This window comes from Corvus kubaryi, unplaced genomic scaffold (genome assembly GCF_017639235.1).
Source record: "Corvus kubaryi isolate FWS band 111438036 unplaced genomic scaffold, C.kubaryi_AGA036_p1.0 split3-73, whole genome shotgun sequence".
In the NCBI taxonomy this organism is placed as follows: domain Eukaryota; kingdom Metazoa; phylum Chordata; class Aves; order Passeriformes; family Corvidae; genus Corvus; species Corvus kubaryi.
Window position 1 is genome coordinate 35,964,649 of NW_024582091.1, and position 27,050 is coordinate 35,991,698.

Here is a 27,050-nt window from a genome sequence, read left to right on the forward strand (position 1 = left end):
TTTCATTACAGATAGTTTTTCTAAAATGCCTCTGACACAGATATCCCTACCCAGCTAAACACAAACTGCCCCTGCGGCAGAGCGGGGTGGATACGCTGGATGGAGATCAGATTAGATCAACTATGTCATGCTCCTGTCAGTCACTGTGTGTCCTGAAACTGAAAGAAAGCTGCATCATTTCAGTGAAGTAAACCAGTGTCTCCCCTGGCTGCTTGCTAGCAGTGGTCAAGACTGCCTTTCTCTCAGGCCAGTTTATTTGGGTCTTGGCATTTGTCCGACTCTGTAAGTGATGAACTAGACCAAAAGGATCTAAAGTTCAGGCCCAGCTTGGCTAGATTTTTAGGGATTTTACAACTGAATTTTTTTATTTTACTTGTGCAACATTTCCAAGAAATACTTTACTATATATATATATATATATATATATAATATATATTTAGCATAGCTGTCTGTCAATTTTCATGGCAAAGAAGTATTTGGAAACTGGAGAACAGTAATAGTAGAGTTGTTTTTAAAGGAATCACCCTACACCATTCTAGGCCAAACCCTTTTATTAAAGTTTTATGAAAATCCTCCCTGTTTTTTACATTCCAGTTGAGTCTATTAGCTTTTCAGGTTTTGATGATCTAGCAGGTATAAGCACTTCTCACATTAAATGCAGTGTTGACAAAGGAAATTCACTAGCAAAGGTTTCATTAACTGGGGATTATACTGAAACCTTTTCCCAGAATTGCCAATAAATGGAGCCCTAATCAAAATTTGGCTTTAAGTTGAAGTGCAACTAATACAATTTTGTGATTGGTTTGAAACTACCTGTGGTTATTTTCTCATTTTTTGAATATTCAGCATTATGCCATCTGAACTCTCAAACAGCATTGTTTCTATGGTGAAAAAGCAAACTTAAATCTCGTGTATGAATGAAACTTGAGTTTAACTTCTGCTTCCAATGTGTGCTGTGGAAAGAGAGCCCATTCCTGAAAAATAGGAGAATTAACAAGTTCCCTCAAGTGATGCTGTAGGTATTGGACACCCTGCTCAGCCAGGACTTGTTCCTGGGGTGAAGGTCCTGAGTTGGCACATCTACAGTGCGTCAGCACAGCTCAGCAGTGAGGAGCTGTCTCCCCTGAGTTGGTCAGAGTTTATGGTGGGTCACAGCCTTGAGGTGCTTCTGGTGCCTGGGGGTTTGCAGTTCCCTGCAACGCTCAGACACGCTGGCCTGGGACAATCCAGCACCATGGAAGGCAATAGAAGTTTTGCCATTGATGCAAGCAGTTTGGCAGTCTTGCTGACCTCAGTATAAAATAGTGTAATACCCTCTCCTGGGTCTCTTTTCCAGCATTGAAGTTATCTGGCAAAATCTCCTTATTTTCTCTCTCCAGGTATGTGAAGAGGCTACAGCATCTGCTGGCTTCATCATTCAAGAAAATCTGCAAATTTACAGACCCTTTAGGTGGCTGCTGGAGTCTTTCCAAGCTTGCTTGTGCACTACAGTGGCCTTTTTCACTCTGTTTCTAGGAAGAAAAAGTTCCAATGACTGATTAGGGGATTGAAGGGAGGCATCTGGGGCCCTGTCACTGTGCTGCAGACCCTGATGCCTGCCCAAGAAGGAGAACCATGTTCTGGAAAGGCAATAGGAGCATGATCTAACTCTCCTAAACTCAGTGGGAATCTCTCCAAGGATCTAATAGGTTTAGGGTTTATAACACAGTCTGTTAAGATGAAGTTTTTGAAACTACCTGAGGGAGCTGAGTATAGTTTTCTACTAAAATTATTAGAAATTGGATATTTAAATTCCTTAGATGTCTTTGAAAGCCTTACCTCTAAGTAGCATATAAAGACCTACTGTAACTTCCATTGCACCTAATTTACAATTTATAGTTAAGATGATGTAAACTCTGCAGTTTGTTTCAAAATGCAGTTCATTTATTTACAGCTCCCTAAGCTAAGCCACTGTTTAGTGTTCTATGAGAAGAAACCAAATATTTTGTAGTAGTCACAATTGGTGTTTAATCCTAGTTAAGAAGAATATCGTATCTCATGAGGAGAACTGAGACAGGATCATAAATCTGAAGTTGTTTTGCTTTTGTTTTTGAAAAAGAGTTTGAACTCGTATCACCCCCAGCCTCCCTAATGGTTTTGCATAAATAATGAAGTGCCTCAGGAAAATCACCAGTGGCTCCTCTGTCAACAGAGAGCTTCATTTTCTCTCCCAGATTAGGGTGGTCTGGAGCTATCAGCAGCTGATCTGACAGAGTAAATCTGAAACAAATTGCTGTTGCTATAATCTTTCCTTGACATGAGGTGCTGTAGAGGAGAGAAACCAAGTATTGTTGCATAACTAAACTGGCTTGGCTGGTGGTTCATTAGTGTATTGAAAAGTGTTAGGTTCTCTGAAAATCCTAACTTATCTATCTATCTATCTGTAAAAATTTGGTTGGTGTATACTTTTTCACCCCAGAATAATGTGAGAGAAACCATCTCTCAGTGCTTTCTGATTTTAAAGTTGATCCATAGGTGTAAAATTAAGTCATCTGAAGATTACGTTTTTATTTAGGTTTGAGAAATGTGACAAACTTTGTGGGGTTGGTTGGTTGGTTGGTTGGGTTTTTTTCCTAGGGCTACTATTTTGATTGAGCTTAAAATACTGTTGGAAAACGTTGTTAGTCATACTGCAGTTTAGTAGCATGGTAAAGGTGATACTCAAATGTTTCAATTCCTGGAAAGGCTGTAGCTGAGGTGACTGGCTGAGAATTGCTGATTTCCTTGGTATTGGTGGAGACTCTTGGTTTGGTAAGCAGAAAGCAGCTCTACATTACTCCCAGACTTCACTGGAGAGTTGTGGTTCACATGCTGTGGCTGTTGCCCTAACTGGGACTGGACATTGAAGATTGATTGGCTCCATCTCAGGAAATCCCCAAACACTGCTGGGTTTCATTTTTCTTTTCTTAAGGAAAGAGTGTTGTTTCTCTGTTTGAAGAAAGCACCACTTTGTCCTAAATTTAAGCTGCCAAGGGAAGTGCCAGCAAGGCAGATCCCAGCACCCCAAGGCAGCACTGTGCTCTGGCTGGGGGTAGAAGAGGGAGTGGTGGGAGGGGTGGTGGGTTTCTGCCCTCTCCATAAAAATACCCTGCAGAGGGTGTCATCCTTGAGGGTCCTTTTCTCCTCTTCTTGGTATCTGTCCTCTTCTCTTTCCCCTCTGTGTGCACACTTACCTACATGGCTGACAAACTAGTTGAATTGGTTTGGATTTTTTCATTCTGTTGGAGGAAATGCCACCAGTGGGAGAGAGGGTTCACCTCTTACACCTTGTGTGATATCAAAAGGAGCTGCAGGAATTAGATTGGTGTTTTTCTTCTAGCGAAAAAAAGAGTTGAAATATTTTAAAACCTAATTGCATCAAAGGATGAAAATTAAAATATCCTTTCAGGAATTCAGATTGCTGAAAAAGTCAGGTCCAGCTCAGACACAAGTATGTTTTCTATTAAAACCTAAGCAACCAGCCAGTATAATATTTCCTGAAGTTTCACCCATCATGCTACTCGTTTCTGCAGGGAGAGAAACATAACCTTCCCATGCTATGTCTCAGGAAAAGTAAATAGTATTGTTAAGAAGCTTGTCATGTCACAAGTTCCTAATTAGAGAGGCTTGAGGAGCTGGCAAGTTTGCAGACTTCATTAAACATGTTGCAAAGCCCCAAGGAAGAAGAATGTTGAGGGACATCCACAAATTATATGGATGCAGACTGTCCTGTGTTCTTGGACTACTGGACTGCAGAATGGTATCTCAAGGGGGGCAGAGAAAGTAGCACACAGCTGCATGGACTGAGACCCAGAGCTGTCAGGAGTGTGGCTGAAGGAGCTGCAGCATGACTAGGTTCACTCTCCTGCTTGCTGAAGGTGGTGAAAACCAGGAGAATTGTTTATCAGTAGATAACCTGCTGGATCTGGGAAAATGGAGTGGTGGCGTGTGGTGAGAGCAGCCTCACCACACAGTGAGTGAGGCTGGGGCTCCACCAGGAGCGAACGTGGTCTTTCTGAAGATACTTCCTCTCTCAAGGGCTTTTGTCCTCTCTGCTGTGTGTGGATTGTATATCTGCCTCTGCTCCTTGCTTGAGAGTATCAGCTGGTTGCTGGGAAGTAATGACAACAAAAGGAAGGAGAATCCCCTCCATCCTAGCCTTCAGCTGGCAGAGGAGTACATATAAACACGAATTTCCCTCCACCTTAACAAACTCTCCAAATGCTAAACCCCAATGGCATTTTGATTGGGATCTCTTGTAATTGCTCCCGTTGAAGCTGTTGTGTTTGTAATGCAATAATTACAGCACCTAATGGTGGTGATCATCAGTCAGGTCAAGTCCCTAGAGGTCTCCCTTTCCCAACTCTTTGTCCCAACAACTGATATTGAAGCTAGGGCTTTGATGGTTCCTTTCTTCAATGGCCAGTTAATTACTTCATGCAATGAAAATGTCAAGTGCAGCCTGGGGAGGACAGACAGGAGGACCATAACCCTGGATAATGTAGAGCCTGGTAGAAACACCTAGAACAACTTTCCCATACCACACACTTTTTAACCAGAAGCGATGAGTGGTGAGGCAGCAGCTGCACCAGGTTATCTGTGCTGTGCAGGTACTAACCTGAGATGTGCTCTGAGACCTAGCTGGTCAGATCCTGCAGAGTGGTCCAGCTGGGGATGGGTCATGTTCAGGAGTGAAACTACCCAGATTTAGATTAAGAGCTGAATGTAATTTTGACTATAACAAGAGAATTCAGAAGTTTGGCTATTAGTTAGACAAACTATTGCTTTATATTAATTTTATTTTGTTAAAGTACTGGAAAGGACTACATTTTCAGTTGAAAAACATGACCTGAAACTGAGCTAATCCAGTTAACACCTATTTCACAGAACTGCCACCCACCAAGAGTTTTACTGAACAAGATCAAGAATTAATTTTTCAGTGAACACATTAACTGTAATGGCAGGTTCTTAGCAATTTTACTCTCTTTCAATGATTACTTAACTTTGATTGCGTACTGAATGCCCTGAAAACCTCAGATGTGGCTCAACCATCTGGCATTATATTATAAGTTTTAAAAGGTGTATTTAAGACCTTCTGTGGCTGGAATAACACTTCTGTGGAGCTAGTACTCTCATCTGTGTTCCAAATCCATCACATTATTTTCTTATGAGGCCAGAGCTACCATCACTAATTAGGCCTTTTATTTTGTTTTACTAGATTATCTGGTTTTTAACTTTAAGATCTCCTTGGCCAAAAAACAACTTGGATGAAGTTATCTGAGTAAATCCATGCCAGCTCTCAGACAAACTAGCAGAGTTGAATTAAAATTACCCCCTTTCCAAAATGTCAAAAGCAAAGTTTTCCTTCTTTCCCAAGAGCCATGAACACCAGTTTGAATGCTGAAAACCAGACCTTACCATAGCTGTGTTTTGCTCTTTTGCCAGTTTTTTTTGTGTTACTGTAAAAGGAAACTATTACACTATGAATGTTTGATTACATGCAATTTCCAGACTTTGACATTGTGTTAGGATGGTGTGATCTTGCAGGGAGCACAAGGAGAACATGATGTTCAGTTTCCTCCTTTTGTATATGAGTGAAAAGGTAGATATTCGTCTGAATCAATGCCTTTGTATTCTCATATCCTTACATTTTAGGGAAATATATATGTTTCTTGGTGTACTCTGTGAAGGAGGCAAGTGAAAATACAAATGTAATATGAAAATAACGAGTTAGAAAAACACATACACAGGAGGAAGATAATAGGGTGAAAACAAGTTATTGTAAATAATGAGTTACAAGACTTTTTTTTTCTATCCTGGATGTTAATAAGAGCAGCAGGTAAAGTTCGACAGGTTTGAGAATTGCATTTGGTTCAGCTTGTTCTGACTTCCCTGCAATCTACTTAAAACAATGAAGAGAATCTTTATGTCAAGTCTCGTGTAAAATTTCTTCATCACTATCTGCTTAGGCCTGAATTGATGGTCAACCCATGCTCCCTCCTGGGTTTAGAATCTCTCCACCAGAATTTCATTTATACTTTCACACCAAAGGGTATGAAAGTTTGTTTGAAGAGATATCTCAAATACTAGAATATGAACATTAGAATTTTTGTATCACAGCTGCATATTTGCTAATATTCTCACCACTGGAGGTGCCTGCTGGAGGTCACTTCCATCCTTCTGGTGGAATGTCCACCATACATATGGTAGGGAAGATGGGGCACCCACTGAGCTTGCTCGTTGCTCTGTCCTGGATCCTTTTTACTTTGGAACACTTCTGGAGGCAACAGAGAAGGTAGAGATCTAGTTCTTCTCTCTGAGTGTCCTGGTTTTGAGAATCCTTTTTTTGCTAGTGTTTATCTTGGCCTGACATTCCCCGCTGATGCTGAACAATGACTGGATCCTAAGGTTGCTTTGAAATGACAACTTCTACAATATTTTAAAATTCTAGGCATGGATTAGCACTGTTAACATTTTTCTTTTGTGATTTTGAACAAAAGTAACAATGCCTGCTTTGCTTTGTACTGTGCTTCTTGCTGTTCAAGTGCATGAGTTTTGCCACCTACCAAGTAGTCAGGACAAGGCTGGGTTGAGACCCCAACTCAGACTCAAGCAGTGATGTTGCTTGCACAGAGGCCAAGCTTTCCATGTCATCCATTGAAAAGTGCTTTTGTGCGTGCCTGGGACCTTGATTGCAGGCACCAGGAACTGTGGGTTCCAAAATGAGCTGAATTTTCTGAGTGTTGGTACCACCTGTCCTGGAGGGTTGTTGGAGACTATTGAACCATTACCTCAGATTTTGGAAGGATTAAAAGTTTTTGGTCCTGATTTGCACACTGTAGGAAACAGCCTGAATCCTCTTCACTCTTTCATCAAACTCTAGTTTGTGAATTTACAGATTTGTGCATGGCAGAGAAATAAAAATAAATTATTTTAAAGATTTTTTTCCATGCGCAGTGTAGCTGAACAGTATTATGAACCACAGCTCAACCACCACATCTCCAAAACAATGGTGTAGCTCACATTCCTTTGCAGCAGTGGTTTGGCCTTCAAATTTTGGATGACTTTTGAGATATATTGAAATCTCCCATTTTTACTACGGAAGCAAACAGGAGAGAATGCAGGTCTGTGAACATCACTATCTCTATGCTGAAATAAAAATACTACTCTGACAATATGTTAAGTGTATTTTTTTCTTTCATCAGATGCATGATATCAGTTTTGTTTTGCTTGACGCAGCACGGGGTCTTATGCTGCATTTTTATAGAAAGAAAATTCTCTTTTTTTACAGTATAAGGTACCTCCTAGCAAATAATACATTTGCCATTCCAGCTCAGCATTATGTAATTATCCTCTTAAATAAAAGCCTGTCTTTGGTTGAACTTGTAAATATCCTTAAAAAAAAGAAAAAGTTGCTTTTCAGAATTCCATTTGCTTCAGCATCCAAATGTACCCTAGAGAAAGACCATTGTTCTTAAAAAAAATAAAAAGAAAGAAAGCAAACCTCTGCCAAATACTTCTTTACCATGCAAAAAGCCTCCAAGAGAAAGAAAGAGAGAGGTCAGGATGTTACACTTGCCCCAGTAAGAAAGCTGAAAACAAACAAACAAACAAACAAACCTGCAATTATAGCACAGTTTTCAGCAACAAAGATTCCTTGTATGAAGTACGGGCAAGATTTCTTTTCCATATAAACCTGTCCAGGTCTGAAGCAGCTCTATTGATTTCAGTAGTTTCCACAGAACTGTATCAGTTTTTTGTCCCATGGGACCTACAGGTATTGGACAAGTTACTAGTACATGTCAATGAAAAAGTTCAGAAAAGGAGTAAATAGTAATGGCTAAATGCGCTCCCTTTAAAGTGGAACTGGTGACTGCAAAAAGATTTGTGCTGTGAGAAAGGTCTGCTTTCACGTTGCCGTGCAAGGCCTAGTTTTTAACATATTCAATAATTTTGTTCATCTTGGTTCTTGATTTTAAGGTCTTTGGAGCCCAGCAGTCTAGGCCTGAAAAGCTCTTAGAAGAAGAATGTGAGAAAGGGCCCATCCCACACAGGGACTTTGAGCTCCCTTCCAGGCATGGAGGCTGAGTTACCTGGGAGCTGAGGCCACGAGGGACTGAGCCGGCCGTGCTTCTCCATTAAGGGCATGTCTGGCAGAAACTGGTAGTGGGAAGGAGTCATCATGCCATAAGATACCACTCTAAATTGCCTCTGAAGCTGATGGGCTCTTTGGATGCAAATCTCAAGGAAAATCTGTTTGGAACTATATAGAAGGATTTATGTTTTTCTGTCATAGGTAATTTATACATCATCTTTAACATTTGCACAATATGTTTGTAATTTTCTTAGCTAACGGTCTGACAAACATTTTAAACAAGTCTCTAGAACTTCCCTAATCTTTTTGTTTTGTTTTGTTTCCAAGTTCTATCAGAGATCAATAAATAAGCAGAGTAGCTTAAAAATTAAATAAAACCCGTACCCATACCTTAAGTACTACAACACACAGAATTAAAACCACATAGCAAATTATAAACATAAAGCTGTGTCAAATGCAAAGTAAAAACCTCTTTAAAAATGCCCATGTCACAGAAGACTGCATTGTTTTAGAGAAAGTTCCTTTCCTGTCCATTTTTGCAATTTTAATATTCTTGAGGCTTTATGTTAAGCTTCGTTTGATTCTGTATCTTTAATTAGTTGAAATATCTATTAAAGATATGCATACAAAACCTTTCAGTTGAGAAATTTGAATCACCATATCTTGTTGCTTAGGCTTTTTGTTATTTTAATATACAGTTAAGAAAACATAGCAAGTCTTTGTTTCTAGAGAATATTATATTGCATTGCAGCAGGCATAGTTTCACCTATTTTGAGAGTAAAATGACCATGAATATATTAGTTCTTCAAAGAAAAACCTATCAAATATGCTTTCTTTACCCTCTTAAGCATGTGTGCCTATACATATGGGGTCCTACTGAATATTTTGGGGGAACATCCTCGGCTGCTTTGAGCTGCCATAATTCCCTGACATATTTTTGTCAAAAGAAGTCAAATTATTTCACTGAAAAAATTAATCACAACAAAATATTTACTTTTCTTAAATGTAAATGTGATAGCAAAGGGGACATGCCAGCCAGCTACTCCTCTAACTAGTCTTAATAAGCAGTTAGGAAAAAGGAAGCAGGAGTTGTATGAGGACTGAGCTAGTAGTGGCACTGATCACTAAATCTGATGGACTGAATAAAAGATCTTTTTTACTTTTTTGCATCATGTTGTCCCAACACCTGACAATATTGGAGCTGATGGTTATTTTTTTCCACTGATTCTTACCTTAGAGAGTACAAATGTACTTACTAGAGTAAGTACACGAAAGACTTTTGAAGCACTGTGGTCAGGCTTATTATCCTGACTATACAGTCTCAGCTTCATACTTTTACATTTCTAACACAGATTTCAACAACAAAGGCGGAAAATATTTAATGTGGTTTGGGAGAGCCATTAAATGTGGAATTATGGAAATGGCATCCACTGACTACAGAAAGTTTGGAAAGCAGAATAAGGAGAGATCACACTTCAGTAAAACATCACTGAGGAAAGAGGCTCCTAGGTAAGACAAGCTCAGCAGGCCTAAATTGGAAAATATCATGAAGCTTATGACCTGCATTTGTTAGCTTCTATCTGGAAATTTTGGAGGCCTGTTTTCCTGTTGTTAGCTCTATTATGATTTCGGGTTTTTTTGTTTTTTTCCATGCAAAGAACATTCTGAAAAGTCTAGAAAGAGGCAACTGCAGCATTATGGAAACCATCTCATGGAACAAGATTGATCTTTGTCTTCTGCCCTTTTTTTCCCACCTCCTTTTTCTTCCTCAGATGAGGAACTGTAATGGAGCTATTGCCTGACTGGCATGGAAATGGGTAGATTTGAGATTAATGAATAAAACCCCTCATCTTTAAATAGGGTTATTATGTGCTAACTCTGAGATTTAGTCATTGAATAATCAGTCTTCACCAACACACACCATTTCATGCTCATGGCAAAGCAATCTAAGAGCCTTGCCTCAGCAAAGAGAGAGAGAACTAAACTCATAGCTGCCTTTGCAGCTAAAAATACTGTGCTGCCACATGACATTTTCTGGCAGGGAGCTGGAAAATTTTCATTCTGCAAGGCAAGCTGGTGGCACTGTATTTGTCTGGCCCAAAACCACTTTGCAGAGACCACCCTCTCTTTCTCTCCACAGACTCCCTCTCTGCACCAGCCTTTGCCAAGGCATCTGGAATTCTTCCCCAGAGAGTCTTTGAGCAGAGATTTCTTCTAGTGGGACCACTGGCCCTTCCCATAAGGATAAGCTAGCTGAAATTTTCCTCCAAGAGTGGCTTCCAATGGAAGAAGCCTTTCTAAGAACAGTAAACACACCAAGTTCTTGCCCATTGCATCAAGAATCCTGTTTCAGAAAGCACTGTGACAGTGAGGCTGATTTCAGTGTGTCACATGTGATTGCACAGCATAACACAGTGCAAAGATGTGAGACAAGCAAACAACAAAATGCTGGCTCTGAATCAAACATGTAAAGCACTTATTTTCAGCTCCACCATCTGCTATTGGTTTGCGCACTGTCTTTCCCAGCTGAAAATACAAGGCAGATTGGCACAAAAGGAGAATTCCTCTGGCTGGTCACATGCTGCAAGATACAATTTTTTTTCTTCTTGTGACTAGCACATATCTCTTTTTATTTTTTTTCATAATGAAATAGGCTGGTTTGTTCAAGTAAATCATGATCAGCTAAAAAACAATCCTCTAGGAAAAATAATCTCTAGCATCCTATCAGGAAAATAATGGTATTGCACTCCCTCCTTCAAAATAGGCATGCAAAAATTAACAACTGAATTACATAGATTGACTGAAACTTTGAAACTTTCCTGCTGAAAGTTTTTCAGTGGTGACCCTTTTTCAATTGCTGAATAACCTCTGCGACCATTAACTCTACTGTCGTTAAGTGATAAACAGCGAAATGTCAGAATAAGTAAGAAATTCTTTTAGTTAGAAAATAACTATGAAAAAAACAGTCACTTTGGGGGATTTAATGTGGAAAACAGCAAAGGAAAACAAACCAGACCAAACCAAATAACCTCTAAGTTTTTCTGTGGAGGCAATGTGCCCCCCAATGTGGAGGCATTTGCTAGTTGAGGTTCATATCACTCTTTAGAATAAACTGATTATTCCTTTAGAGCCCTGATTTGGAGAGAGGAAACTGATCTGAAATTCTTTCCTTTTCAATAAAGATGAAAACCACTTGGACATTTGCTGCTTTCTTCCCTGAATAAGATGTTTTTGAGTTAAAACCCTGTCTCTGTTGAGTTCACTGGGACCATGATTTCACCCCAGCAATTATTCTAAAAGCATTACTCATTTAATAAGCATACCACACTAATTCTCTACTGTTTCCGTATGAGCATCTCCCAATGCCAATGTAAACCCACTGCACAAAGCTACATTAAAGCAATATTTATGGTTGAGATCTTAACACAAAAGTCAGGAAACTCAGAGTTATGGTTCTCCCAGCCAACTATAACCAGAGGTAGCTTTAGTGTTTTGCATTACTATGTCTATACTCCACAATGTATGTCCAAATACCGTGACTGAGTTATAGCTGCTGTGGGAGTTATAGCTTTGGATTTCAGTATATTTTTGCACTTAAATTCTCAACCCAGGTTATGAACAATTGTGAAAATTATGGTTGCAGCACAGTTTAGTGCCTCCAGTTGGCTGTTCTTGGTTACTGCTGATACTGCCACAGGAGAATGGTCAGCTCTCCCTGTGGTGTGGATGATGGGAAGTCTGAAGGTCTCTTTTACTTTGACAAACAAAATACTTTGGCTGCACTCATAAGGTATATAAGGATTAGGTTTTCTGCAAGCTTTGTATCATTCAGCAGATACTCTGGAAGAGAACAAGGGAGCTAATAGGATTTGACAGAGATTACTTAACATGATTCTAATGTTAATATCCAATTAACTTGGTCATAGGGAATAATAACCTGCTTTTCTGTACATTTTATACTGTGTTAGGAAAATGCTGTATCATCACTTCAAGGGAAATGGGACAGTTTTCACCAAGTGTCCTCAGCAACAAACAGCCTGAGATGTGGAAAAGAGAAAGTTTGTACAGCAGGCAGCCCTAACCAAAATTACTCACAGTGGTGTGAGATATTCTGCCCTGTGTAACAAAACCTCTCTAGCTCACATCTGCTGCTGTTCTAGGGCAACTTTCCCTGTAAACTACTGCGTAGTTACTGCACAGATTATTTAAATAATTCCTTTAGACATAAATATTCTGCAGTGAGGACTAAAAATAGGTTTAATAGGTTGACAATAATTGGAATTTGATGGAGAGGTTTACGGTAAATTGCAGATAATTTTTATAATGTTTCTCAAGGATCATGGAATTGAACTCAGTTTACTAAGCTAGCTGACTCAGGAGTGGGTCATGGCTTGAATGCCAAAGAGGAGCAGCAGAGGCCAAACCCCTCTCCCCTCAGACTGTGCCAGTGATGGGCTGGAACTGACTAGTCCAGACACACAGAGAACCGAATAGCCGAAGGGTGCTGGCATTTGTCTATCATAAACCCAGGAGGAACAGGAATTACTTAGGCATGTATTTCCTCAAGTTAGAAGTCCACAAACAGAACTATGCTAAGCTGTATTTCTTGGGGTGTTGTAGCCTCATCTACACTTGGACTGTGATCACAATTTGCAATTCTTAGTGGACATGACCACTTTTCTAAGGCAAGTTATAATCTTGTCTGTTGGGAAACATCCAAGCAAAGCAGAGCAGGATAAGTGGAAAGAGAACTGCGTGCCTACTAGCAGCCACGCCAAATCATCACCTTTGTTTGCTTTCAGATGCTATCAGCATCCAACTGCAAGGATGAATGAAGTGATACATCTGGCTCACTGACCAAAACATGAGGAGTGTTTTCCCGTGCTCTTAACAGATGCCAGCAGCAGCATACAGCTGAACTGGCCCTTCCATAACCTAATCCCTTTTGAACATGGCTGCTGATATGTTCATACCTCATGCTTATATGTCTTGGCTTTTCATTTTATGTATTGAATTGTTTGGATAAGGTCAATATATACAGCAACAACATTCCTTCTGACTACACAAGCCCAGCTGCTTCTGGCCCATATTTCAACCAGCTTCCCACTCCATCTGAATATAGCAATGATATAATTGGATTACACAGGAGGAAAACTGACCATTTTGAGGTCAGACAGTAGAAATCATTTGCTTTGTGAACATATACTTCTTCAGTGTATTTTGCAGCAATTCTAAACAGGTCTCAGGCCAAGTCTCTTTGCAGAGGGCTTTTGCACAACCAGCAGTACCTTACTGCAGATGAGTTTACCATTGTTGTTCCCTTGTACACCTCAGTGTGGTGTGTGTGGTGCAATGTCTCAATGAACATTCATGGAGACAAATCTTTTGTTTCCATGTAATCAATAGCTTGGAAAAAAAGCAAAACTAAGCAAAGCTTACCAAAAACCTGGAGACAGGAAAAACCCCAAAGAAAGCTTTTTTTAGCTCTGTATAAGCAACATTTCAATTGTTCTAAAAAAATGTTTATTGGAAAGAGCTTGAAATATAAACACATGGACATTATAGTACTTTGCAAAAGGTCTGCCTGTGCTTGGTTGAACTGTTGTATAAGCTGAGAAACAGTAATTTTATACTTTTGAGAATGATGAAAATGAATTAAAATTGCCTACCAAGCTATAAATTAATTCAGGGGTACTGTATAGCTCTTGCAAACTGCTTGGTATCCCATTCTTACCACTTCACAGGTATGCTACTTTGCAAAGCCAAAATACTAGTATGTATCACAACTTTTAGAGCAAGTTGGAATCAGGCGTAAACACATTTTCAGTGTTAGTTCTGTTGTTGAAAAGAGATGTTTTTTGTTGCTATGGGAGCATGTTATTGGGCTTTGGGGTAAAACTGATTTATCTAACAGACTGCTTATTTAGATTACAGTATTTAAGTAATTTCCTACAGGTTCTTTGAATTCTGGATATCTCCTGATGCTAGTTTATGTGGACCACTGATTCTGGGTTTGGAATTTTAAGAAAAAGGAACTGTTTTTGGTCATATCTGTCATGAAGTGGGGTTAGGTAATGAGGACTAAAATCAGGATTAAGAAAGGCATGGATCAGCTAGTACATAAAGATTAGCTTGACGTAACCAAGAGCAAGATTCAAGTCTCTGCCCCATCATTTTCCATGATTTTCATTTACATGTATGGAGTGTTTTACATATTGTGACCTCTCAATTAACATTATTTATGTCTCAGTAAACTACCATGCTACTTTTCCAGATGTCCTAATCCTTTATGTAAATGCACTTATTAAACCCAGCCACCAGGCTCAGTGAAACCTGCCAAATCCACTGTGTCTGGACTCACACGCTCCATAGACTAAGCTTTATTTGCATAAACTTGTTCTGTAAGTGTAATCTTACTTATCATCTGAAGAGTTAAAGTTTCACTAATGTAAATCCCTGACAAATCAAGCACAGATGTAACTGTTTGCCCCCAGGCTCAGCTTGCCGATTCACTGCCACCCTTGTATCTTTTCCCTGCTCTTTCCTCCAACCTCTCCACCACCCTTCCCACCTTGCAAGTGGTTTTTTTTAGTACTAGTAATTGTTTAGAACTGTTTATGTAGATACATTGCAGGTACTAAACAGGACACTGGAAATTAGTCATTTGGGCTTTTCCCTTTAGATGAAACTGTGTCACAAAATAGTGTTGGCCTGTAATTCTGGGTGTCTGTTTGTACCACCTGGAAAAATTTGCCCTGTCAATCCCCAGGTGCCAGACAGATTGTTGCAGTTTGCCAGGCGATGTTGGAGATAAGGAGCTGAGCTCAAGAAATGCTTAATGTAAGCTGGCAAATTCCACAAAGCAGCCAAGGAAAATTCAATCAGACAGCAGCAGGGAGGTGGTGGTGGTGTGGTAACTCCCAAAACACACCAGAAGGAAGTAGACAATGGGGTGAGGAGATGATTCTTCATATTCCACTGTCTGTGAGAAATGAAAGTTCCCTTCCAGTCATAAAAACACTAGATTGAAAAAGAAAATAAAATCTACCAGCCCTTGAACCTTTTATGAAAAGGAGGAAAATGTTACTTTTGAATTCAGGGGGTGTTGGCATACACTGGGTTTGTTTCTGATTACTTTAAGTTCTAAATATGTTTCCTTTGCTGGTACCCAGTTGCTATTTATTTGGCTTTAGTCTTTGATCTCCCTTATGCTGGCACATCATAAAAAACATATTCCTGTTTGAATTCTGTATTATGCAGTTAGTCTTTGCTCGTTATGTACGCCTGGCTGGTTGTACGTATAGAATAAGACTCTCTTTGTTTTTGATAGACTCCAGGTGTTTATCACTCTAACTTACTAATGGATTTGACCACAGAATATGCATGCAAGAAGCAAACTGAAAAACTAATGGCAAAATTACTGGTTTGATAATTCAATGGCCTCCTATACCATAACCACAGGAACCACACACATGCATGTGTGCGTGCATGCACACAGAGTGTGTTTTGTAAAAGCAAGGATCTTTCTCTTATGTGGTTTTCTTGAGGTGAACTTTTTGTTCTGGAAATTAAGTTTTGTTTCAGATTTATTTGCCACTCTGAGTTTTCTTTGAAAGTGTTCCGAATTTAGGCCCTGCTTATTCAATTCCACATGATAGTGCATTTGAGGAATGTCCTGTATCTAGCTGAGGTGCTGCAGTTCCTACAACTTTCCTACTCCTCCCTTGCAATTCCAAGGAAAGGGAGCATTCCCACCAGCCTGTCAGGCACTGACAGCTCCAGCTAACATGTTTAATCTGCATTGCAATAGCTTGGGAACTGCCAATATTAACTTAGTATCTCAGGTGAGGAACCAAAACTTTCTATCCCTTATTAACTGCACTGTTTTATAGTAACCAAAGATTACTCTTTTTTTTTTTTTTTCCCATTTCTAGTTAAACCAAACTTTTGTAGCGGGAAATTATAAAAATTCCACTTATTTCTGTACATACTACCAAATGATAATTACCTGTTTAAGTGCAAAGCTCTGTGAAGGAACTTGGCTTTAACTCTTACCTGAGGTCTGTTACAACTGCAGCAAAATACACTACAGAGAAAGCTGATTTGAATTTATCTTTGGAAAAGGTTGCACAAAAGTCATATTCCTTTAGTGCTCAGAATCTTTCCCCTTGTATGCGTTATTTGATTATTTGATATTTTAAAAGTAAATCTCAGATTAGCTCATCATTAAGTTTAATGTCTTTATTTAAGACATGTAAAATTTATCTTGGTTTCACTTAAACACAGATAGTTTGAAAAAATGAATGTGCATAGATATATTCTGTATGTGCCTATACACACAGGTGAAACCACATACACGTGAACCTTGTTTTAGTTAGAATTACAGGTAGATCGTGTCAATAAAAAGTGATATCACTGTGATAGCAGAGGTAACCCAAGCACTCCTCACAGCTGAATTTTCATATTTTGTTATATTGTTTGCTGATTTCGGTACTTTAAATTTTTTCATTCTAAATGTGATGCTGTAGTTACGCATAATTAAATAATTATTATAAAAAAAATTAAACTTTTAATTCCAGTATGTACCTAAATACTTTGAATTTTGCATTGAGCTTAGCATAGTTTTCTAAGAACCATCGCAGTGCTGAAGTTTAAAAGCATATAGAAAATAATCTGAGGACAGATTTATTGCACTGAGGTTCAGAATTACCCCATTTACACCTGCTAAATATTAAACACTGGTGTTTTGTTAATTTTATCTTTGGCTGCAGGAGAGGTTTCTCTCAGAGGTCAAACATGCTTGCTGTGTTGGTTACTTGCTCTGTCACCATGCTAATGCAGGGGTTTAGCTAACATCCATGGGCTTGTCAAGCTTTGTCCATTGGGACAAGGAAGTGATGTGGCAATTCAGCATATTAACAAGGAATGCATGCAAACCTTGCTTTGAGGAGTGCAAGGAAAGTAAACGGCAGCGGTTTTCTTGCAAATAGTTTGTAGGACTCTCTCTACTGGATCCCAAGTATTTGACTGTCACAAATGCTCCTCTGCCTACCAAAACAGCCATTTTGCTGAAAAGTAGACTCTTGGTTCCCAAATTATGATCTGATTCCAAGTCTGAGCCCAAGTTTGAGTCCAAGTCCCAGGCCCCTCCTGGGGTATTGCTTTGGTTTTGGACAGGTCCTGGTGATCTTGTCTCAAACAGTGACTGCCATTATTTCTAGCAACTCATATAGAAAATGAGTTTAATTCCCCAGACACAAAAGAACTCAGATTACCCTCTGGCTCTTCTGCTCTCTGTAGATCAAGTACAGCTGAAGGCAGCTACTGTCATTTGCAAAAGAGCGGAAAAGGGAGGGGCAAGAACCAGGTCAGTGAAAGAAAAGGGAACAAGAAGATATAGCAGCTTGAGGGAATGGAGCAGTGACAACAGTTCTTAGGTCCATGTGATCCAAAACCAAATAATGCATAGAAGAAGGCAGAGCTATGAGACACAAAAGGAAAATAAAAAGGAGTACTTACTTGTCTGCTTTTATATTGCTTTAAAATACTTTTTTTTGTTGCTCTTGGGAAGGTAAAGTTCTACCCAGAAATGAAAAAACAACAATAGCAGTTGCTTTTATACAATATACTGCAGAGCACTATCAATTCCTGTTTATGTTCCTTCCTACCATGACAGTTTAATTTAAAGGGGAAAATCTAATTTCCTGTGACGATTATATATCCAGTTAATTCCAAATTCTCATGTAACGGTTAAAATTCCTGACAATTAATAGTGGAGGCACAGTTCTGCTGATATAACTTAGATGTATTCTCACTGAATCGCTGATTAATTTAGGTTGGAAGGGACCTCCAGGGATCTCCTGGTCCAGATCCCCATCTTAAAGCAAGGCCAACCTAGACTGTGTTGCTCAGAACTTTATCCAGCCAAGCTTTGGTATCACCAGGATCAGAAATCCCATACCTTCTCTGGGCCCCTGTTTCAGTGTTTAATCACCCTCCTGGAAAAACTATTTTCCAACTATCTAATTAGATTTTTTTTCGTATTATAACAAGTGCTGTTTGTCCCCTGCCTTACTGATGAGCTCGTCTGGGGATAGCCTAGCTCTGTCCTCTCTACACCCGGTCCCATTAGGCAGCTGAAGCCAGCAGTAAATGTCCCATGGCCATCTCCAGGCTGAAAAAGCCCAGCTCCCTGCGCTTCCTCTCACTGCAGGGTCTCCAGCCCTGGCCATCCCAGGGGTCATCCCAGCTCTTCACTGGCCTTACTGCAGTATGTCACTGTCTTTCTCATACATGGGAGCCCGGGGCTGAACACAGGACTTCGTTGTAGGCTATAATGATGTGAATTTTTCAGTGGAAGGACTACTGCTGATATATAAATTTCCTTGCTCAGAGATCGGGTGTGAACACTCTGCTGTGTCCCTACAGAGGACATAATGTATTACACTGTGCACCAGTTTCCCCAGGAAGGAAACTCAGGTCTTATAGATTTTATAGATTTGTGGATCATTCCTGTAGATATATCATCTGCTGGTGTTTAACCTGGACAGTTCTTCCTCACATCAGAGTGTGCCAGCAAAGAGGTCAGTCTCTGCTAATCAGTGGTGTACACACCTTATCCTCTCAAATTATAAAACAAATCCCCCCAAAATTCTGAAGTTTAAGCTAGGCTCCAGAAAATTTTATTTTTTTGAGGGGCGGCATCATAAGTGACAGAGAAACCTAAGTAAATAACTTCCCCTTCATTTAACAGCCCAGAACAAATATCTTGTTCCTATACAGACAGTATTGTCTGGGAAAATCAACAAAATGTGTCTCCCAAGCTCATTATCATTAGCATCATACCTGTATTTAAAGGATATCATCAACTGAGTCAGATATGAAGACAATATTTCATTGCATTAATTGGTGCCAAGTTTTGTAAGCCTACCCAAAATGCCCTATCCAAAGGGATCTTCTCCAATATTATAGGTTAAATTTACTGAAAATGTGCTATTTATTTGCCAAATATATGTCTTCTTTTTGAACCTCTAGTTGAACTGCAGATGCAAATGAATGCTGCTGAAAATTTGGAATACTTGTGAATAAATTTTCCTTATGGGTATGCATTTTATAAATACCAATGGGGACAGTTTTTGAAAATGCACTGCTAAGTTTGATTAAGGTAGACATCAGCTAGTCTGTTAAAGACTTAATAGGTATTTCCCTGAACCAATTCTCATTTTTAAGTTCCTTTTTAGTTGCTGGGTTCTCTTCACTATGAGGGTGGTGCATCATTGGAACAGGTTGCCCAAAGAAGTGGTGGTTCCCCATTATCAGAGGGGTTCAAGGCCAGGCTGGAGGGCTTTGAACAACCTGGTGTAGTGGAAGCTGTCCCTCCCCATGGCAGGGAAGTTGGAACTAGATGGTCCTTAGGCCCTTTCCAACCCCAACCATTCTATGACTCTTTAGAGGTAGACCAGAGAAATCATCAGCTCTAAGTATTATTGCAATAACTATTTAAATGAGGAAAAAGCCTTCTGCTTTGTTTGCAAGGAAGAGAAAAATGCCATATATATCAAGTTTTACATATAACAGGCATCATTTACAAGGGAGTATTTACTGCTAGCTATCGCATACACTTAGTTCCTTCTCCAAAGCTGCGTGACCCTGGGTAATGGCTGTATTTACACTGTTAAGTGGTGTGTGCCCTGCATGATCTGATACGTTCCAGGGTTTCCAACAGTGTCAGGTGCTCACCATTCTTGCTCCTCCTGTCATTTGGAGAGGTGGTTCTGGGGAACCTGGGGGCAAATTAGGAAATAACAGATTAACACTTGCATCAGTGATACAATCAAAGTGAATGATTTACGTGTCCCGAACAAGTAGAACCCACCCAACTCCCTATGCAGCACTGATAGAAAAATGTATTTTAGTTATGAACTTTAAGACAAAAAATTTTTGGATAGTCTTTTCAAGAGCAAAGTCTCAGCAGCTCAAGAAGTCTCAGGAGCTCAAAACTGTGTCAAAAGCCATAAAACCAAACATGTATTGTTTTTTAAATTCCAATAGTTATGCAGGTTTGCCCCTTGCCTATCTTCAGAGTCAACTCTTTTAGATGTTGTTGAAGATGGGACTTCAGAGAAGAAAGTCCATATGGTAAAATTTTAGCTGCAAGACCTCAAAGAGTAGAAATCCCAACCTTGGAATAAAAGTATGGCCTTTATAAACTCTGGTGGTCTATTTTGGCTAAACATTGATTTTTGGGTGCCCTTTTAACTTGTGACTCTAGGAACGCACCTCTTGTACCCCCGCTGCTGGTGGGCAGCTCAGGAGCTGAACCTGGATTGACAACGGGCAGACTTTGCTCACATCTCATGGAGAGGTCACCCACAGTTTGGTTTAATGTTTACTGTTTCTGTAATTAGCCTTTAAACCTCAAAGCACTTCTAAGACTGATAATTGAATGGACACGTGAGCAACTCAGTTCTTGGGCTGAAAATGGCGTCTTGGTATGGATGGCAATTGTGACATGCAAACCTGAAATACCTCAAGAAGTATAAAAGCCAAGGGAATAGTTTTCATGAGCGTAACTAGTGGACTGAGCTTGTTGAGCTAGACAAAAGGGTGTGAGGTCCTTATTTCACAGAACTAGAAGCTTGTGTGGTCATGGAAAATAAACAGCAGAAAACCAAGATACTTTTAAGGGGAGCAGGAAGCTCATTAGCTAGTTGTGAGCCTAACCATGGTGACCTAGACTGCCTATCCACAGCCTGGTGGCTGTCAGTCCTGCCTGTCTCACCCCTTCCCAGCAGAAACTGTTACTGGCTGCAGCATCAAAGTACCCTTGGAATTGCTGTCCTTCCCTGCTGCCCACTGCTCCCCTTATGGCTGGTCTGAAGAGTGCTCAAGAGAGCTCTGGGATCTCTGGTCCCAGGTTAACCTCCACCCAAGAGTGGCCCTTGGGACTGGTGGGAGCCCCATCCTGCCAGGTACTCTAGTGCCAAGCACATTTCAGGCTTCTGTAGGTTCTCCTCTGAAAAAACCATGCCTCTGCTGTGCTGGCTGTCAAATATCTGCAAAGTATCCTGGTCTCTTCTGTAGGGTCTTCTGAGCAGCAAGCGGGGAGCAGTGAGAGGATGTTTGTTTTGAAAAGGGAAGGGGAAGCAATATTTGGCTGTAAGCGTACCTGGGGGTGGTCAGACTGGTAAAGCATGCAGGTTGTATTTCTCAGGGTTGAATGGTAACAAGACAGCAGTGGAAACAAAGCATTCTTTAAGGAACTAGAGAAGTAAAACTGAAAGAGTCCTTAGTGTAGCATTTTGAGTTTATGAGGCATTTCCTCTTGCTGGTGAATATGGATAGCTTAAATTTTCTGCACATTGTTGTTAAAAATGGCTAGAGTAGAACTACAAATAGATGTCTGTTCTCCTGTCTGCAAATTCTAAACACAAAAATGCAAAATTTAGCATTGGGTTCAGTGTCACATCCCCTGTGATGCCAATGGAAATGGTATAGTTTACACGGACATAAAATGTTACCCACAGTCTGGATTGCTAAACCGCTAGGGTAAGCAGTGAGAAAACCTATTTATAGACATTTCAATGACATCTAGAAACCTTTTCCCATGGCTTCATTTCCAAGCATCTTCATTTGCTTAATGTGCACTTCTCTGCAAATGTATATTGTGGTTGCACAAATCTTTCAGAGGGTCAGTTCTAGCAGAGTTGCAAACCTGCTTCTTTTGCATAGCAACATGTATTTGTCAACTGAATGAAAATATTTCATGGAAAAAAAAGATTAAGGATGGTTAAGTCACCTAATCCAAGAACTGGGGCAGCACAGTGGAACTGGAGTGACCAGTTGTTCTCCTGAAACCACAAGTTCATGATCATTGAATAAACCTTTGAATGCGTGCCAAGAATAAATCTTAATTAATTTGTTTGCCATCTTAATTAATTTGTTTGTTCAATACCAACCACCCAAATAAGCTTGGAAATAGTAATGTCTCATTGACACAAAGTCAGGATTAATTTGAGAGGTAATTTGATTCAGGAGAAGTATCAGAGAAAAGTCACAGAATATTCTGAGTTGGAAGGGACCCACAAGGATCACTGAGTCTAAGGCCTAAGTGAATGGCCCATATTGGGGGTTGAACCCACAACCTTGGCATTATTTGCACCAAGCCATCACCAGCTGAGCTAATCTTAGGGCTGCCAGGCAAGGTCATCTAAAAATCTATTCTGTCTTCAACCCCCACATCAGTGCCTCATCTTACAAGAGTCACCCTTAATATTCTTTTTGATGACAACAGAATCTGTTCTCTGTGTATCTTATTTTAAAGCATATTTTTTAGCCCTTCTGCTGTTTATATGACTCCTTTCCTAAATTGCTTAGGAGAGGCAGATCTTAGGATGAGGTGCAGGGGCTGCTTCAGTGCTGCCTCAGAGGATCTGGGCAGCCAAGCTCCTAGGATGGGCTCTTCCCTCCTCTGTTAGGCCCTAGTGGGTCTATGCAGATATTGCAGAGGAAAAAGCCCATGAGCATCTCATGCTTGGAGGGCTCCCCGGGCAGACTTGCCTACTTTTAGAACAGGCCCCAGTTTAGGAGCAGCCATTCAGATCTTCTTCAGCTTAGGGGAAAATACTTTTCAAACTTAAAATTGATTTTAAAATATGATCATGTGTTCATAAGGCCAAGGGAGTGGAGGCAAGACCAGGCTAACACAAGCTGGAAATATCAAACAAAGTGTGCATTGGACTGCACTGTTGGATCGCTTGCCTATTTAATCCCCAGTTATGGGGCAAGAAATCCCTACGCAACATGCAGGAGGTTTTGACAGGAAGTGAGACAGGAGAAAATGAATTGTTGTGTCTTGTGATATGCTGTATGCAAAAGTGAGCCGGGGTGAAAGGGTATGATGACAAAGCTGTTGGCAATTTAAATCTTGGCTCAGGCATAAAATAAATACATTATTCCTGATGGTGAAATTGGATGGTGCTGTCATGGATTCATTCTGTCTTCCTGGTGTTTTTCTAGCCCCTTCTCTTTCGTCTAACCGATGGCATTCATATCTGCACACCAATGTGTCAAAATATTCTTTGAATGTGTCAGGTTTGAGTGCACTTTAATTGCAACCCAGGCTGCTTGTGTTTTATCTGAACTCCATATCCAGATACCATTAAAATATCTGCATTTTGGAGGGTTGTACCAGGCCTTCTAAAGATGGCATTGACTGGGGCAGCTCTGCTTTGGGGCACAGTACCACTCTTGCCCCAGCTTTTGTACTGCCTTTGAGTGTGCAGGGCTGACCAGCGTTGCCAGGAGGGTGGTACAGGATTTCATACAGCTAGGAACAGGGTCCTTAAACTTCACAAGAGGTAACATGAGATCATAGAGTTAAAACTAAACCAAACCAAAGCAAAGCAGAAATATTGTGGCAGTAACTGGGTGTATTGGGAACATTACCTTTCCATTTGTGTCACCTATATTTTTTCACTTTCATGATTTTCTTTTTCATGTGGTTTGCTTTCTCTTCTTTAAAAACCCTTATGGCTTTTAATCTTCTAAAAATGACAACTTTTGCCATGCTGTAGATATTAGTGCAGGGGGTCTCTGACTGCTGGCCTGGCTGCTACTGCAGTGATGAAGGTGGGGATTTCCTCTGGATGAAGGAGGGTAACCTCTTTGCATGTGACTGACTCTGCTTGCTCCTAGCAACCTCCCTGCTTTTTCCAATACATTTCCTTTTCAGTTTGCACCAGTGGATGGGGATAGAATAAAAGGAGCAGGAGCAGGTTGATACTTGATATCCACTTGTGTTTGGATATCTTCCTCCTGCCTCCCCCATTTACTTATCTAAGGCTTATCTGAAACTTTATGGGCTGGAAAGTCACAAAATCAGATGTTCTTGGGAGTGCTTTATTGCTTTCTAGGCTTGGTGTGGCTGGACATACCACAGGCATAGCTTGTCAGTGTTTTGGTAGCTCTAGCTCCTTACAGCTGCCTAGAGCTTGGCTACATATGAAAAATTAAGCAAATGAAATATTGGTGGAATTTGGTAAGCACTCTGGAGCACAGCCTGCAGCTTTGTTCTTGGCTTACTGCTGCTTTTACAGGGGAAGGTGAGCCACCCCTTGCCAGCCACCTGGGCCCTCACGGCTGCTCCCAGGACCTGTGCCCTGAACCCACCATTTTGAAGCCCAAGTGTAAAACAATTTCAACCCCACGCCTTATTTGTATTTAAATTCCTTATAGGATGTTTGGTGCCAAGATTGTGGCTGTGTCTTGGTTTTCTATGGAACTTAATGGAGAGAAAAAAACCCTTTCAGCCATTTAACTAAAAATATGTGAAATAGGATTAGGCTGTACCTTGTAAAATTTTATTTTAAGAAACTAAGGCCCTGATCCAATCACAATGAGGTCAGTGGGACACTTTCCACTGATTCAGTGGGGCTTGGATATGGTCCTAAGACATTATTTTCAGAAACAAGGACTGTGAGAAATGTATCTAATATTAGAAATTTATTGTTTATATTCTTTCTATAATTAAAATGGCCAGCTGCTGTTAAAAGGCTTCCTCTGAGCTGAATGTCTGCATATTAAATTTGAGTCTGAAGCAAAATGAGAGATGTTGGCTCTTGACAACAAAGGCTTTCTGCACAGGGATCCAAGTGGGCTGGTGTCTCAGCTATCCTGTTCCACAAGGCACTGCTGCAAGACATTTGTCCAAGTTCTCCACGGCCTCCTCCACAAACATGACAGAAGACTGCAGTCAATGAGTAGATTTGAACAAGCTGTTTACATATGACACCATCATGACAGGAATGTATGTAGCTGATCGGATCCACACCTCATTTGTGTTGTTCTTGGACAGACAAAACTGAGCCTGCCCTGAAAGTAGTTTCTATTTCTTTGGAGTCCTTAATGGCCTGAAACCTTGAAAGACTGAGACACTTGCTGTCAGCACTAGGTGTGAGGACAGCCCAGACCTCCAGATGGATGGAGACTTGCTGGATGGGGAAGCGGCTCTTTGCCAATATCTTTAGTAAATAAAAGGAACTGCGTGGGTAAGCTGGGGCCATTTGTATGCAGGCAATTGGCTGAGGTAATTTTTCCTTTTACAGCTGCTAAATAATGGGGTGAAATTACCATCTGTGTCCACCATCTGTTTCACCCATGCATGGGATGGATGTTGCCTCCAGGCAGGAAGTGCAGCTTTTGGGACTGAAGTACAAGATCCAAACTGGAAGACATAGAAGAAATGGAAAAACACAGAAAAAAGGAAAAAGGAACTGGTGAGGGATGACCTTCATTTTGGAATATGAATACTGTCTGTGAGTGCTCAGGGTCACCCACTCCTCTGCAGGGAGCCAAAGCACACCCAGGGCAGTTCTCAAGAGAAGCTCAACATGGTTGAGCATCCAAACCCACCCAAATGCTGAGCCCTGGTGATAAGGAGTGATGGCTGGGCCACCTCAGATATGCTTGGGCAGGGCATGGCCCCATCTCTCATGCAGGCTGACAGGTACTGTCCCGAGAAGCCGGGTGAGGTTTCCTTTCCCAGCCATGGCCACCCAACACTGGCTTTGTCTGGGACATCAGCAGGGGCAAAAAAAGGCTCTGCTGGTGACCTCATCAGCCAGCCAGGGGAGCACTGAGCCGAGAGCTGCCCCAGGAGGTGGTGATCTCCTCTCCTACTGAGCGTTCACCCCTTCCAAACCGCTACTTAACTGTGTCCCCCATCTCCCCTTTCCCTCCCGTAGAATCATGTCTGTGTAGACCCCTTTGTTTAAATCCTGGAACTTTCCTGGTGAGGTTACTCATTTTTGGGTGCTCCTGGAGAGTTATGTACCTTCCTAAGTTCCTTCATGGGAGGCCCCAACAAGTGTCATTTAAGCAATTTTCACAAGAATGCTGGGAAGATGAATCAGTCGTTCTTGCTGCCCAAGAGAGACAAAACATTTCAAACACCAACCTTTTTAAAAAGTTACATTTCCTCCCATCTCAGAACAGTCTGGCTGATGTTGGGCAGGAATCAGATCCTCCACTTGTCAGATCCACAGCAAAAACTCCAATAGCCACAGCTGTTGCCTTGCCAGCCAACATAATAGAACATCTCACAGAACGCCAGCATCCTTTATTGCATTTGTTCCTTGCACCCAGCTGCACGCTACAGTCAATACTTCTGTTACCACTCCTGTTAACATACTGGCTGAAGCCAAATTTTTGATCTCACTCCAGCTTCACACCTGAATGACTGCATCTGCTGCAGTTTTATTGAAAGATATGGGACCTGTTGGACACCCATTGGTATTGGTGAGCAGTCACTCACACATAACCAGCCCTGCTGGAGTTAGTAATGGCTCACAGATTTGAATGAACTTCAACATTTGGCCATTAAGCATGGCTTTATTCTCTTTACCTTTTGAACTTATGTCAGTTAAGTAATGCTTTGGATATTCAGAGAGCTGGCTTCAGTTTTAATAGATTTTCGTATAAAATGGGCCATCTTTTATATTTGCTTGCTTTGGATAATATAGTAAATAATTGATATTTAGAGGTTTTTTAAAACTGAATTATTATTATTCTGGTGACATCCAATGCTTTCTCAGTGCTCCACCATGACATCAAAACACACAATCATAGTGAAGTAGACTGCCTGATAACTATGTATATTTTACTCATATAAAATTAACAAATGTAAAAGTTTACACTAAAAAAAGAGAAAATTTAATTTGATATCACCAAATTGGTCTTTCCCAATAGATATGCTAAGCCATGTTGCACATAACTGATTCAACACCACATACACCAATAAATAGGAATATATTTCCACTTAAGTTTCCCCTTATTGATTGTGCATCAGTGTGTGTTGTTGACACTTCAGACATAGAAATAGAATATTTAAATATAATTTTTTTAAATAAGGACCTTGTTTATATTCAAGGAAAACCTG

The 27,050-nt window shown here is 40.5% G+C and overlaps 1 long non-coding RNA gene across 2 annotated transcripts in view; it reads left to right on the plus strand.

The window, feature by feature from the left end:
* Nucleotides 1–27,050, plus strand: part of LOC121658879 — a 55,784-nt gene that overhangs the window by 24,638 nt on the left and 4,096 nt on the right. For both annotated transcript variants that reach the window (XR_006014074.1, XR_006014073.1), the window contains one exon: nucleotides 25,219–25,389. This is a non-coding gene — a long non-coding RNA (uncharacterized LOC121658879). The remainder of the gene's footprint in view (nucleotides 1–25,218; nucleotides 25,390–27,050) is intronic.